At 39.0% G+C, this 14,608-nt stretch overlaps 1 pseudogene; it reads right to left on the bottom strand.

Annotated features, from left to right (window-relative positions):
• Positions 1–1,892: 1,892 nt before the first annotated feature.
• LOC114231774 (60S ribosomal protein L21-like) lies at positions 1,893–2,374 on the bottom strand (annotated as a pseudogene).
• Positions 2,375–14,608: the final 12,234 nt, after the last annotated feature.

Raw genomic sequence — 14,608 nt, 5'->3', positions numbered from 1 at the left:
GCTCTTCTTTTATTCTCCCCAGAAGCTGACCACTTGTCTCCACCTCCACCTTCACTAAGCCAATACTGTGGTTCATCTGGGTTATCAAAATAGCGTAACCTCCCTGATTTAACTCTTCTGCTTTGTCTGTTCTCCCTGTTTTAACTGTCTCCACTTACTATTATCTGAAGAGCAACCAGAGTGATGATTTTATATATATAAATCTGAAAACTCTCCAATGACTTCCTGCCTCACTCCAAGTGAATGCCAAATTATCCCTATGACCTACAAGGCACTGCTTCACCTGGCAAAGACTTATCATTATCACTACATCCCTTGCCCACTTCACTCCAGCTACACTTGCTTCCTTGTTGTTCCTTAAACCTCATACTGTCACTTGCTATTCCTTCTGCCCAAAAATTTACAGATGGCTCATTTTCTCAACTCCTTAAGGTTTTTCCTCAAATGTAAAAAATGAAGGCTTCCTAAACTTTCTATTTAATAACACCTCTCCTATTCCTCTCTCCTCTCCTGTCCTCCCTATCCTCCACTCATTGCTTATATTATTTCATAGCATTTAATAACATCTAAGATATGATTCCATTTACTTACTTTCAGTGTTCATTTTCTGAACCTTCTCCCACAGGGTAAGGATTTTTGACTGTTTTAGTCATTACTGTACCCATAGTGCCTAGGACAATGCCAGATGTATAGTATTTGCTTCTTCAATAGTCATTGAATGATTGCTAAAGATGTATATTAAAGTGAGCAGTAGTTATCACTGGATCATAGAATTTGGGGTGGTTTTATTTCTTCTTTTATTCTTATAATATTCTTAAATAGACTATTTTTAGAACAATGTTAAGGTCACAGCAAAATTGAGCAGGAAGTACAGAGTTCCCATATACCCTCTGCCCCCAACACACCCACAGTCTCCCTACTATAAACATTCTCCATTTGAGGGGCACATTTTTTACAATCAATAAATCTACATTGACACATTATTATCACCCATTCCAATAGTTTAAATTATGGTTCGCTTTTAGTGTTGTACATTGTGTGGGTTCAGACTACTGTATAATGACCATTAACTAATAGACTAATGTAGTCACCATGATAATATCACAGAATAGGTTCACTGCTCTAAAAAGCCTCTGTGCTCCATCAATTCACATCTCCTTCCCAACTCACCCCTGGGAAACACTGATCTATTTACTGTGTCCATAGTTTTACCTTTTTCAGAATGTCATATAGTTGGAATCATATGTATGTAGTCTTTTCATATTGACTTCTTTCACTTAAGAATATGTACTTAAGGTTGGTTCCTTCATGTCTATTTTTTGGCTTGATAGCCCCTATCTTTTTAGTACTAAATAATATTCTGTTGTCTGAATGTACCCCATTCAACTGCTGAAGGATATCTTGATTGCTTCAAAGTTTTGGCAATTATTAATAAAGCTGCTATAGACATTTATGTTCAGGTTTTTGTGTGAACACCACTTTTTAGTTATTTGGGCAAATACCAAGGAGAATAATTGCTGGATCTCATGGTAAAAGTATGTTTAGTTTTTAAGAAACTGCCAAACTGCTTTTCCAAAGTGGCTGTACCATTGTGCACTCATGCCAGCAATAATGCAAAACTCCTATTGCTCCACATCCTCACCAGGATTGGGTGTTGTCATCATTCTGGATTTTGGTCATTCTAACAGGTATGTTATGGTATCTCGTTGTTTTGATTTGAATTCCCCTGATGACTTACAATGTGGAGCACCTTTTTGTATGCTTATTAGCCATATGTATATCTTTGGTGGGTGCTTGATAGCATCTATTGCCAATTTGTTAGAATGGTTGTCCCATTTTTCTTTTCTTTGTTACTTTTTTTTTTTTAACAGTGCATTGGTCTCTTAAACTCATCATGCCATGAGTTCATAGGGCGTGGGGTCCAGCAGCTCAGGTTCCTTTCCACTGGTTCTCACACAGTGAGCTTCTCCAGGTGGAGCAGGCTCATGCTTCAGTTGAACCCAAGTACCTTTCTCTTTGACTTCCTTCTTCTTCTGACCATTTTCCTTCACACATTTCAGGAAGCTATCTTGGCTCCTAAAGTGCTTAATATGCTCAGTACGTACATTAATTCCCTTGGCCAGATCTTGCCCTTAACTTGTTTGTCTACAGCAATGCCCACCGCATGCTGGGTGTCATTGCAGGCTCTTCCATTTTTGCCATGGGAACATCTGTTGGGCATTCCTTTTGGAACAGTGCCTGTTCTGTTGATGTCCACAATATCACCTTTCTTGTAGATTCACACATATGAGGCCAAAGGAGCAACCCCACGTTTTCTAAAAGGCCTAGAGAACATATACTGGGTGCCTCTCCTCTTTCCTTTTTTAGTCATTTTAGAAAATTACTAGAAGATGGTGGTTCTGGCCAAAAAGAAATTATTTTCTTATTGTTGAGTTTTAAGAGTTCTTTGTATATTTTGGGTAACAGATCTTTATCAGCTATGTCTTGCAAACATTTTCTCCCAGTCTGTAATCTGTCTTCTCATTCTCTTGAGATTATTTTTATAATTGAATAAACATTCCACATTTTAAATGATATATCATAGGTCATACGCCAAATGAGTATTAAATTATTTCAACTTATGTCTGTGTACATAACAGCTTTGCTATATTGGTTATAACATAGAGAGTACACATGAATCAATATAGCCTGAATCTATATAACTGAATATCCTTCTGTGCTTCTTTACTATTTTTAATATACACTTCAAAATAAATGTAGCCATTGCTGGGATTCCTCATTCCATATAGGCCATGTCATGTCTCAGTTTTTATAGGCACAGCAAAAGCAAATGCTCTATAAATGCATATAAAGCAAATGCTCTATTTCTAGACAAAGCATCTGTCCTGAGTCCCATATTTCCTACATGGTGAACTAAGCAGTACCCTCTCCCTCTTTGCCTTGTGCAGAAAGTACCTCAAGCAGATGCTCTAGCCTGCCTTGCTTTGGACCTGTTCTGCTCTACAGACCAAGCATGCCTTACCAGAAGCCTCCCCAGGCCCAAAGGACTCAGCCACCCAGGACCCACCTAAGCCAAAAGACATTCAAGGAGCTCACACTTCCCCAAATCCCAAAGCTTCCAATCTGTCTGTGATCAAAATTCCAAAAGGCTAAAGATCCCCAAATGTCAAAAGCCTGTCCTCCCTCTCATATTTCCCAACCCCTTCAAAAATTTTCGTTTCAAAATCTTTTCCTTATCTCTACTAAGGCCTGCCAGAAAACACAAGGAAGATAGATGTCACCTGCCCCACTCTCTAGCAAGAGACTCTATCAATTCTTGTTTGCTTCTAATGGAAAAAGAGCTCTCCTCTATATGGAGGGGCCTTAAGCATGTTTTTTAATTTGCTTGAACCTCAGCTTCTATGTCTGTCAAATGGAGGTACAATTGTCTTCCTTTCAGGGCTATTACAAAGACTAGATATGATGTATGCAAATCACATGACACATCTTCACTACTCAACCAAGCTACTGTTGTTTTGTTCATTCATTTCTCAGTTAACTCTCTGTCCTTCTTTCCATACCTTTCTGTATTCCCAAATCAATGTTGCATCCCAAGACTCTTCCTTGAGAAAGACGACAGGATTTTAATGCCGTATATCTGGTTTATGTAAATAATGTATTTATGAGATGAGCTGTTCCAATTCTAATTCCTGGCTAAGAAAGTGTGTGTGTGGTGGTGGGGGGCGGGGGGAGAATGAGATATAGATCTGATGTCATACATTGAGCATATTCAAAACCATGTCTGGGTCTTAAATTCAACCCGAGGACTGGTTTCTAGTCCACATTTATAATCACCAGGGAACATTTCACTATACAGTCATAGAATGTTACAGATGAAAGAGAACTGAAGCTCAAGAGGTCTCCTATCTCCCAGCCACAGTGATCTTCCCTGTGATCAGTTACACTCACCGCATTGCTCTGATTCGCCATGCTAGAAGAATTAAAATCCTACTTTTTCAGCCCCTTACCCTAGAGGTGCAGCTATGATGTACACATCTAACCCTGGAATGACTGAGCAGCAGCAGCCAGAGGGGGGCCTCCATGGTCAAAGGTGATAAAAAGGCTCTGTGCTTTTGCTACCTTTTTTTAATGCCCCAAGGTTGCTGCCTATGCAGCCTCTGCTATCTTATCATAATTTTGACTGCTATGATGTTAACCTATTTCTTTCTTTTAATTGTTGAAAGGAACCATTTTTAGAGACTATTCTCTTCCTGATTCCCTCCTAGCTACATTTCTGATATATCCCCACTTCTACTTTGCTGATATGTTCATTTACAGTCAAAGGAAAACTTAAACATTGGTTGGCAATTTTTCTCTCAAGTCATGCAGCATGAATGACCCTGAGTCTCTCCAACAGAGTACCACAGTGTATAGTGGAATGGGCAATCTCTAGAAGCAAAGCAAGGCTTAGAGACTCAGCTCTGAAATGACTTATTCCTGATTATCTGCATTTATGTGACAAGCCATAAACTGAGGCTTAGTTTTTTTTATCTGTAAATGAAGGACAATTACACCAAACTTATAGGATTATTTATATTGTAATCCTTAGCAAATGATACCCCCCCCCCCTTAAGTTGCAAATGTCATCTATGATTTTATTTTTACTTAATTGTGACTGAATAAATGAGGATAATAGGCCTACTATCTGGTAAACAAGGCTGGTTACCACCAGTAGAATTCAACATGGTCTTCAGAACAGATATGATAGCTTCTCAAACAGACTGCTTAATTAAATGTTGCACCATGAGCATGGAGGAATAATTATATTCTTTAAAAAAATGCAGTGATACTGTAAAGACTGTGGTCATTACTAATGAAATGTTTGCAGAGGGTAAACATCTTCCAACCATCAGCAAATCAAATACCAGAATGGCAGGAGGTCACCTGGTATTTGAAAGACAAACTAAGAAGTAATTACAAGGAAACCAATTAGAAGATTAACAAACCCCAAATGGTTTCATGTCATACAGGTTACTATTTTAAAGACAGAATTTTGAATTCAGAAGATAAGAATCTTGGAAATCCTCCAGTCAAATCCTCTTTGGGGCTCACAATGTGATTTGCCCAAAGTCACACAAATACTTTGAATGAGAATCTGTAGATAGTTAAGGTGATATCTATGCTCTTATATTTTTTAAAAGTTTAACAAAAATAAAATTTTAACTGTTATATAATATTAATTGTTCAGTGCTCATTGAGAGCCATGCATTATAAGAAAGCATTTTATGTACATCATCTCATTGTTTCCTCTCAACCCAATGAAGTGGGAAGTACAGAATTTTCCATTTAGGAGGTGAGCAAAAGGAGGCTCTGAGAGGTCAGTAAACCACAGCACTGGTATGTGGACGCATCAGACTTCAAATCCAGATCTGACTCCACAGTTGGTGCTCTTTACATTATTTTTCCTCTTATTCTCAATCTTTTCAAGGATCAGTTATTAAAGATATCATAGTAACTAACCATCTCGGCATTTCACAAGAAAACTTAGGGTAGACCGAGGGTGGGGCCTTTCTGACACATTATCACTGAGCCCAAAATGCAATTCCCAGCAAGGTCAACAGACACTTTGGCCACCTTGACCCTTGGTCTGAGCTACTGGTTTCTATGGAGCTTCAGCAAGCTCCATTAGAAAACACATCCAGGCTCTAGGACAAAGGCAGAGCCCTTCCCAGACACAGGAATATCCATCATGTTTCTACAAATATTGTTAGAAAGAAAATGCATGACAAATAGCACTGGTGGAGGAGTGAAAAGTGTCCCAGGATTAAAGACACACAGTCTGAGTACATACAGGACACAATGTTACCACTTCATACCTGTGTGACCTCAGAGCTAGATTCTTACCCTCGCCTGCAAAAGGAGACAAGGTTTTGGAAAGACAACAGAAAACAATTTGAATAACCTTCGAAAAGTTATTTAAGGAAATCATGAAAAATATTTATAGAATACAGCATTGCATTAAAAAAATAATATAGTGTAGGGGACTTAAGTGTTAAGTTTAAAATATAGTCCCTGCCTTCAAAAAGTTGACAAGCTAGATAGTAAAGCAAATGTGACTAAATATAGAAACATTTTCACATCTGGTTTTCTATCCCCATTATTTTCAGGTTATAAGTAAGACTGGTACATTTATAATAAAGTATTTCTTTTACCTTTTGAAATTTTTTCTTAGGATAAACTTCTAATTTTAAATTATGTTTATATTTTACTGATTTTTGTTTTGTTTTGTTTGTTTTATTTTTTTAAATTTCTTTATTGATTAAGGTATTACATATGTGTCCTTATTCCCCCATTACCTCCCATCCCCCCCACTCATGCCCTAACCCCCCTATAAAACAGATCCAGAGACAGAGAAACATCGATCAGACCGTCAAACCTTAGAGGGAAGGTGGCGGGGGGTAGAGATCAACCAAAGGACTTTCATGCATGCATATAAGCCTATTTTACTGATTTAAGGCATAGGTTGGGCTACCTATTGCTGTAACAGTTAATCATCCTAAACTAAAGTGGCTTAAAACAACAACCACCACTTTTTTATTAGTCATCATAGTTCTGGCGTTGACTTAGACTCAGCCAGGCAGTCTCTCTCTGGGTCTCTGAGATGGCTGCACTCAGTTAATAACTGGTGCTGGAGTCATTTCAAAGGCCTCCTCACTTAGAAGTCTGGTGAGTCTATAGCTAATGCTGGCTGTGGGCGCTTGTTCATATCTACACAAGGCCTCTCCATGTGGCCTCTCCATGTAGCTTCTTCATGTGTGCTCCCTGCTTCCTTGGTATGTTAGCTGGATTCTAAGAGCAAGCACCCCAAGAAATACATGCAGAAACCATATCACTTTTTATGCCCTAGAATTAGGAGGCATAGAATCAATTTGGTTATAGTCACAGACCTTCCCAGATTCAAGGGGAGTGAACAGCATCCCTTTCTCTCAATAGGATAATGTCAATATCATATTGAAAGGAGAACATGATCACAGAAAATACAAGCTACCACAGGGCACAATCTAGCAAAGGTCCATTATACCGTGATGAAATTTGTTATATATACTTGTGCATACAAGCAAAAGGAATATACAAAAAGTTAGTCATTATCACACTAGTGTGGAGTAAAAGAATTGTGATTTTCCCAAATGTATGTTTTTGCTACACTGTTTTTTTCTTTCAAAATAGTCACTCATGATTGTGGGATCCCTTGTCACGTCCCGCGTGTTTCAGGGTTCCCATTCAGGTCCGGTTTCTGGAGAAGGCCGCAATCAAAATGAAGAGACTGGAAAAGAGTTCATTTGGGAAAATGGGGGGCCAGGTGGGAGTCCACCTCTAGGGGGAGGACTACTCACTGCTCTGGCCTTTGCTATCCCTTTTATTGGGGTTCTGAGATACACCCATATCCTTTAGGCAGGAAATTCCAACAATAGACAATCAGCAAAAATTTACATATGATTAACAGGTGAGAGCTGCTTTAACTATCAATGTCTCAACTAAACAATGAGTGACTAGCTCTGACCATTCAGAGCGATTAAGGTTGACCAAAGCATTCCGGATTCCCTTTTCACATTTAACTTCCAATGTCTCTATTTTCGGTTTCTGGCACATGATACCAGATCTTCTATATTCTCCAGATGGTCTATGTGGCCAGGCTGAAGAACTCAGGTGCAGAATAAGGAAACATAAGCTCTCATAGTGGTTTAGGGCCCTCCGTGGAAAAGTAAGAGGTTGAGCCTTTTTTCTTTAGGTCGCAAGAGGCCAAAGACATCCATTGAAAAGGTCAGTCTATGTGAGAAAGTATTTTAGGAAACCCTTGTAAAGGTATGAGGGCCTAAAGAAGGGTGGAAGCAAGAAGAAAGGAAAGGAAGTAGAAGAAGTAACTGGCATTGCACAGATAGAAGGAATGGGATTTGGTGACTGGAGAGTTGTTTAATGAGATGGAGAAGAGAGCCAAGGACCACTCCAAGTTTGCTGGCTTGAGTAAATGAAGAGTGATATAAATGAGAAGCTCAAGCCCGGCCGATGTGGCTCAGTGGTTGAGCCTTGACCCATGAACCTACAGATCTTGGTTCAATTTCTGATCAGGGCATGTGTCTAGATTACAAGCTCGATCCCCAGTAGGGGGCATGCAATAGGCAACCAATTGATGATTCTCATCATTGATGTTTCTCTCTCTCTCTCTCTCTCTCTCTCTCTCTCTCTTCTCTCTCTCTCTCCTCTCTCTCTCTCCCTCTTCCTTCCTCTCTCTGAAAGCAATAATAAATAAATAAATAAATAAATAATAAATAAATTAATCAGAAGGTCAAGTAGGGGTCAGGGAGAAAGCTTCAGGGGGAAACATGGAAAATCCATTCTTTTTTTTCTCACAGTCCTTTAATAATATTAGAGTTTTGAAGAAACAGACATAGACATGTTTTTGCTAATCCATGCTAGTCTTGCTCAAGATACCAACTCTTCATTTTGCAACTTATACCATCACACCTCTGTGCCTTCATCCCTTACTCAATATTTTCTTTTCCTTGTATTGTCTACACTGAATAATTTCTACTTTTATTTTCTGTTTCAGTTTAAAAATCCCTTCCTTGGGAAGCCTTTCCTTGCTCTGAGACCATATCAGGCTCTCTGATTACGGTGTGCTGTAGGACTCCTTTACAGCACCTAGCACACGCCTCATTATTTAGTATTTGTAGGAAGATGTTTGTGCTAGTGCTCCTCACTGGAATGTGAACTCCCCTGGGGAGGAACACATCCAGTGTGTCTCCCTCGGTGTTCGCAGTGCCACCCACTTACCCTGGCACATGGTCGGTGCTCAGGATCTATTGCTTGAATGACTGACCACTCTTCCCTCTGAGTTCCTTGGACTAGCTATTCCCAATCTAAATACCTCTAGGATCAGGAGGTCAAAGTAAAGGAAGGAGGCAAGTGGTGAGGATTATGGTAAATTAGAACCTGAGCCCAGCAAAAGCATTCAAATTCTCATTAAAAGCAAAATAGCAACAAAACAAAACAAAAAAATAACACTATACTGAATAAAACATATTTTAATTGCCTCCAGATCACAGGCAGTCTTACAACTCCATACAACCTGTTTTCTCCCAGGTAGCATTGCTCTCTACATTAGAAAAGAGACAACTATTAAACATAAACGACCAGTGGGTGATCTTCCACAGGGCACTCAGACTTAACACAATGACCTTCATTAGCACTGTTCTAATAGGAATTCTGAACATCAGCAAAGGGTGCTACTTAAGTCCTGTTCCCACGTGTCTTCCACCACCCCTTTTTACAATCCTCTTCCATTCACTGAATGTAGGGCCTATACAGAAACTCAGGTATCACACATTCTAATCCAATTATTTTACAAATGAAGAAACTGGAGCAAATGAGTTACTTGACAGGTCACACAACAACCAGTGATTAGAAAGACGGAGATCTATGCTAAGAACCCAAACTCCTCCAAGTGCTGTCCAATGTTCTTCCCATGTCATTACAACAGCATCTGAAATGAAGCTTGAGGTGACATTTGGCACTGAAACACTATGAAAATATTAGATACAGGAATAATTTTTGTCATGTGTCTATTTTCAAAATAAAATATAAGTATACATATGAATAAACATTCTCACACACTGCTTTTCTATAATTCTGGGCATGACCCAAACTGGGATCTGAAATTGATCCCTTGCTAATGAGGGACAACTAAGAGGCAAAGATTTAATGATGGAAATTGTTTATAGTTGGCCATAAATAATGCAGTAATGGAATATTTATTGATCCCAGGTTCAGTAACTCAAATGAGTGATGGACTAGGAAATGCCTGCCACTTTCTGAAGGCTCACAGGCACACGCAGTCCACCCTCTTAATGGAATGTGCTAAAGCACAGAGCCAAAAATTGACTGAGCTATCTGGACACTCCAGGCTGACTCATTTGCAAGATGGTTCTTTTCTTAGATTCCCAAGATGGCAAAGACATAACATTAGTTTTTGTACATTGAAAAAAAAAAAAAAAAAAGATGTGACCTTGCTTTCTATTATTGCTGCCAAGCTGAGGAAAACAGAGAGGTGTCAAAATGGCCTGAAATGTAGGTTCATTTCATGGCCCATCTGTCTCACCAAGGACCAGGGCTCTCCTGAAGACCCTCAGAATCTCTGCACCGCTGTGCTTTGTTTGCATTTCAATTTCCTCTGAGCTCCAGAAGCTATCCAATTCTACAGCCTTGATGCCTTTCTCCCTCCTCCACGCCTCCCTGGCACGAGTGCCAAACAGAAACCACCTTGCTGCCTCCGTTTAATCACAGAATGACAATATTTCAACATAACAGAGGGGCTGTTTGTGCTTTATCTTTTACTGCATTTTTATGGAGAGCAATATATTTTCTTCCTTTCCTCCCCTGATACTGTAACAATCTTCCCTAAATTAAATATGTAACAAATTTCTCATACGACTTTATTCCCAGGCTCTTTTTAAACCATCATTAAATATCTTCATGCTGTTTGACAGTTATTCCTCATGACTTTATTCCCAGGCTCTTTTTAAGCCATCATTAAATATCTTCATGCTGCTTGACAGTTATTCCTCATCAGTATGTTACCTTAGAGACTGCCTGCCGTAAATGGAGGTTTACAGTGCACAGAGGGAGGGGGTGAAGCACCGAGAGGCTGACAGGGCAGGTGTGGGGGGGATGGCTGGACCCACACTCACAGAATAGTCAGGGACAGGCACCAGGAAACCAGGGAGGTACACACTTGAGAAGTAGAGTTCATCCTATTCATTTTTGTGTCCCCAAGACCTAACTCTGTTCCAGGCGCAACGAGGTGCTATGGAGATATTTGGGGGATAGAAAAGAGGAAGAAGGAGGAGAAAGGGTAGGGGAGGGAGACAGGAAAGAGGCTGAAAGGTCAGGAGATGTTCAATGAAGAAAGAAGATAGGTAGAAAGGACCACACCAGAGAGAGATTTGGATAAGTGTTCTAATCATTCATGGGTTTGATCCAAGATAAGATGTGCTATATTTAAGTCCCTTACACAACAACATTTGTGTAGAATAGTGCTATTTTGATACTTGTTATTTTTGGTGTCAATCCAGACATGTAGATGTTACAAAATCAATCACAGAAGAAGGAATGTTTTGATCAGTTTTTAGTGAATAATCTAATTCAGCCAATATTTCTTGGCAAGCATGCATATTGCTGCCTACAGAATTACTTCCTGTGTTAGACTTCCCACCAGGCTCTAATGTGGTATATTGCTAACGGTGATGGTCTGTTTATAATAGAATGAACTGTCACCCATAAAGTTTTGGCACCAAGTTTGTTCATTTGAATCTAAGCTATATGAAAATTTTAGGAAGCAGCTTAATATGAACAAAATACCTTACTAAACGTCAAAAAAGCTGGTTCTACTTCAGGCCTCACCACTAACTGGAAATGTGATATTGAATAAAACCCTTCTTCTGACCAGGCATCAGTTTCCTCATCTATGAAATGAAGATCTCGACCAGATGATCTTCAAGAACTGTTCCAACTCTAGCATCTTTAGACCCGACACAAAATAAGGAGCAACATTTAAACCCACAGCCCAAATCCCTGGAGGTACAGCAACATGATCATCTCTATAAAGTTTCTACTTCAAAGCCTTGGAATTCATGGCATTGGTCAAGATTATGATAGTAATCACTGGTTCCAATAATTGTTACAACATAGGTGCTCAGGAAACAGCCTTTGACATCTGAAAACACAAAGTAGCATGGTAATGCATGCATGAGTCCAATAACACTCTGACCTTCGTCCATCTGTTTTTCCTCACCAGTGACATTCACTGGAAATAAGGAAGCAGAGGGTAGAGATGATGTGAGAAACACAGAAAACACAAGGCAGAGACAGCTAAGGCCCAATTTTTTGTTTGTTTAGTTTAGTTTAGTTTTGCTTTGAAATAATTTTACCTTATAGAAGAGTTGCAAAAAGAGCAGAGAGAGTTCCCTTAGGCCCTTCACCCACCTTCCCCTGATAGTAACATCTTGCATAAAGACAGTAGTCATATCAAACTAACAAATTAACATTGGTACAATAATATTTATTAAACTACAGATTTTATTCAGATTCTAGTTTTCCACAAATGTCTTTTTCTGTTCCAAGTTCCATATCCAAAGGCCTGATTTTAATCGGGCAATTTAAGATGGTCTTTGTATGTAACAGAGCAGGTCAAGTTCTTATGTTATTGGGCACCCTGTAAATTAAACTCTATGACATCCAAGAAACACTTTGTCCACTTTGTTTATTTCTGTAATCCCAAATGGGAATAGTTCCTGAAACATAGGAGCTCAAACAAATAAATAAATAGATGAATAAAACCAGTTAGATCATCTGACCTTCATTTTTACAGAACAAAACAATGTGATCAGTTATAAGGGATTCTTCTAAATATTTCATTTTTCCCTATTTTCTTAATTATCTTTGTTACTCTAAGGTTTTCATATGGCATAATTTTATTAGAATTAGACATGAGCTATTAAGAATTCTGGAAACACTGATAATAATCTGATTCCTAAATACCTCCTGCCCCAGACTAAATACCCTCAGCTGAGGTCCCTTAAGCATGTTTCATCACTATACTTCTTATATTACCCATTTTATAATTAACCATGCATTTAAAAATGAACCTTTTTTTAGAATTTTACCTATACATTTTATTTTTATTTAATTTATTGGGTTATACTGGTCAATAAAATTATATGTTTCAAGTGTAAAATTCTACAAATCACCTGCACATTGCAGTGTGCATTCACCATTTAAAGTCTAGTCTCCTTCCAACTCCATAAAGTGATTCTGAGTGAGAGTTTTTCATCTGATTATACCAAGTACCTGACAAACATTAGGTACTTAGTAAACGCTTACTGAATAAACATATGGTAACCTTTCTTCAGTACAAAACATTACCTATACATCAATATGAAACAATAACACCCTTTAAATTAGCATTGTTGAGGCTAATAATTAATAAACTAAGCAAAATTTTCCAGTGGAATATATTATCGTATTTCCATTCTCTATCGTATGAGAAAACTGAATTCCAGGTCCATGTTCTCTAGCAAACCTTTCAGAGAAAGTTTATCCTCTAACCAACCAACAGATCTCTGACCTTCCTTTTCCCTTCAAGGAATATTTCTGACTTACCACAAGTATATATCTCTTCTTTACATGTTTAGTAGATTTGTCCCCCAAACAGAGTAGAACTGGTTTATTTTGACTATGGCCTTAAAGTACTTAAATCACTGTCACATGCTATATGGGACTCAATAAAAAACTGTCCTTGGAGCAATCAAATCAGAGTGGAGACTATGAAAGCCATTCACTGCCATGCTCCCAATGCTTTATGACCACTTCTTCAAACTGTCATTCTCTCTCGCACCCAGTGACTATGCAAGCCCACATCCTTCTCTATGACAGGTACCACCACCCTCCTGGCAGGGCCTCATGGTGGCAGAAAAGGGTTTTAAAGAGTTTTAGATCAGCTGGCTCATAGATAGGACAGAGCTCTGAGTAATCAAGGACAATTCACTCATGCATACAAATGTATTCTCACACTGGAGGCAAATCTGTCTACAAACCAAAAACAAACCACATCCTTAAAGGAATGGAGTGGAGGCCCTTAGAGAGGATAACACGGTACAAGGGAGGTAAAGTGGCTCACCTAAGACCACACTAGTTAGCACTCTACTTCAGAATGTAAAACGTTGGGTTGATTCTTCAAAAATCACTGCTTCAAAACTGGATGTCAAAGGTAACAGCAGCAGGTATTGCAAATTGGACCATGTTGTCCCCTTGCTTGAAACCCTTTAATGGATTCTGATTGTGCTCAGGGGCCACGTTCATCAGCGTGATTTACACGTTCCTGGCGCTCTGGGCCCTGCTTGCACTCCAGCCTCATCTCTCATCATCCCCTCTCATACTGTGCAGGCTCCCAGCCCACTGTCCTACTTTAAGTGATTCTGTGATGCCTGTTCCATGTACCATGCTATCTCTGGCCTCTGCTCCCACTGCTAGACCCCTGACAGACCCCACCCTCCGTGCTCTCATCTCACGCTATGATTCCCTACATTATACTGCTTAGCCCAGGGTTGAAATTAGCCTCTTTTCTTTCCTCTTTTCTCCACAAAATAATTTGAGAGTAGCAATCATGTCTATCTGACTCCCAGGACCGTGTACTGTGCCTGTGCATTACAAGTAGTAAATATGTTTTTCCCACTGAATGAATACACTTAAAGAAGGAGATAAACATTCCTGTTAGTTATCTGCAAATGATAAGTAATTCTCTCTTTAATACTATTTCCCCCCTAGGAAAATAGCACTTTATATTTCTAAAACCAAACTATATGATATTTTATAAGGGTTGTTTGCTACAAACACAAAATCAATTATCATTTTAATTATTCCCAAGCACCATGCTATATCTATGCTTTTTAATCAATTAGGTTACAAAAATACTATATCTGCCCCCTCTATTCCATGCAAAATGCAATTTCAACATGCTGGGTCCTCAGAGCTCTACTCCCTTAATTTTGGATTTGCAGTCACATCCATAATGGTT

Source organism: Eptesicus fuscus, chromosome 3, assembly GCF_027574615.1.
Source record: "Eptesicus fuscus isolate TK198812 chromosome 3, DD_ASM_mEF_20220401, whole genome shotgun sequence".
NCBI classification, from domain to species: Eukaryota; Metazoa; Chordata; class Mammalia; order Chiroptera; family Vespertilionidae; genus Eptesicus; species Eptesicus fuscus.
This window is presented reverse-complemented; position numbering and strand designations above follow the sequence as displayed.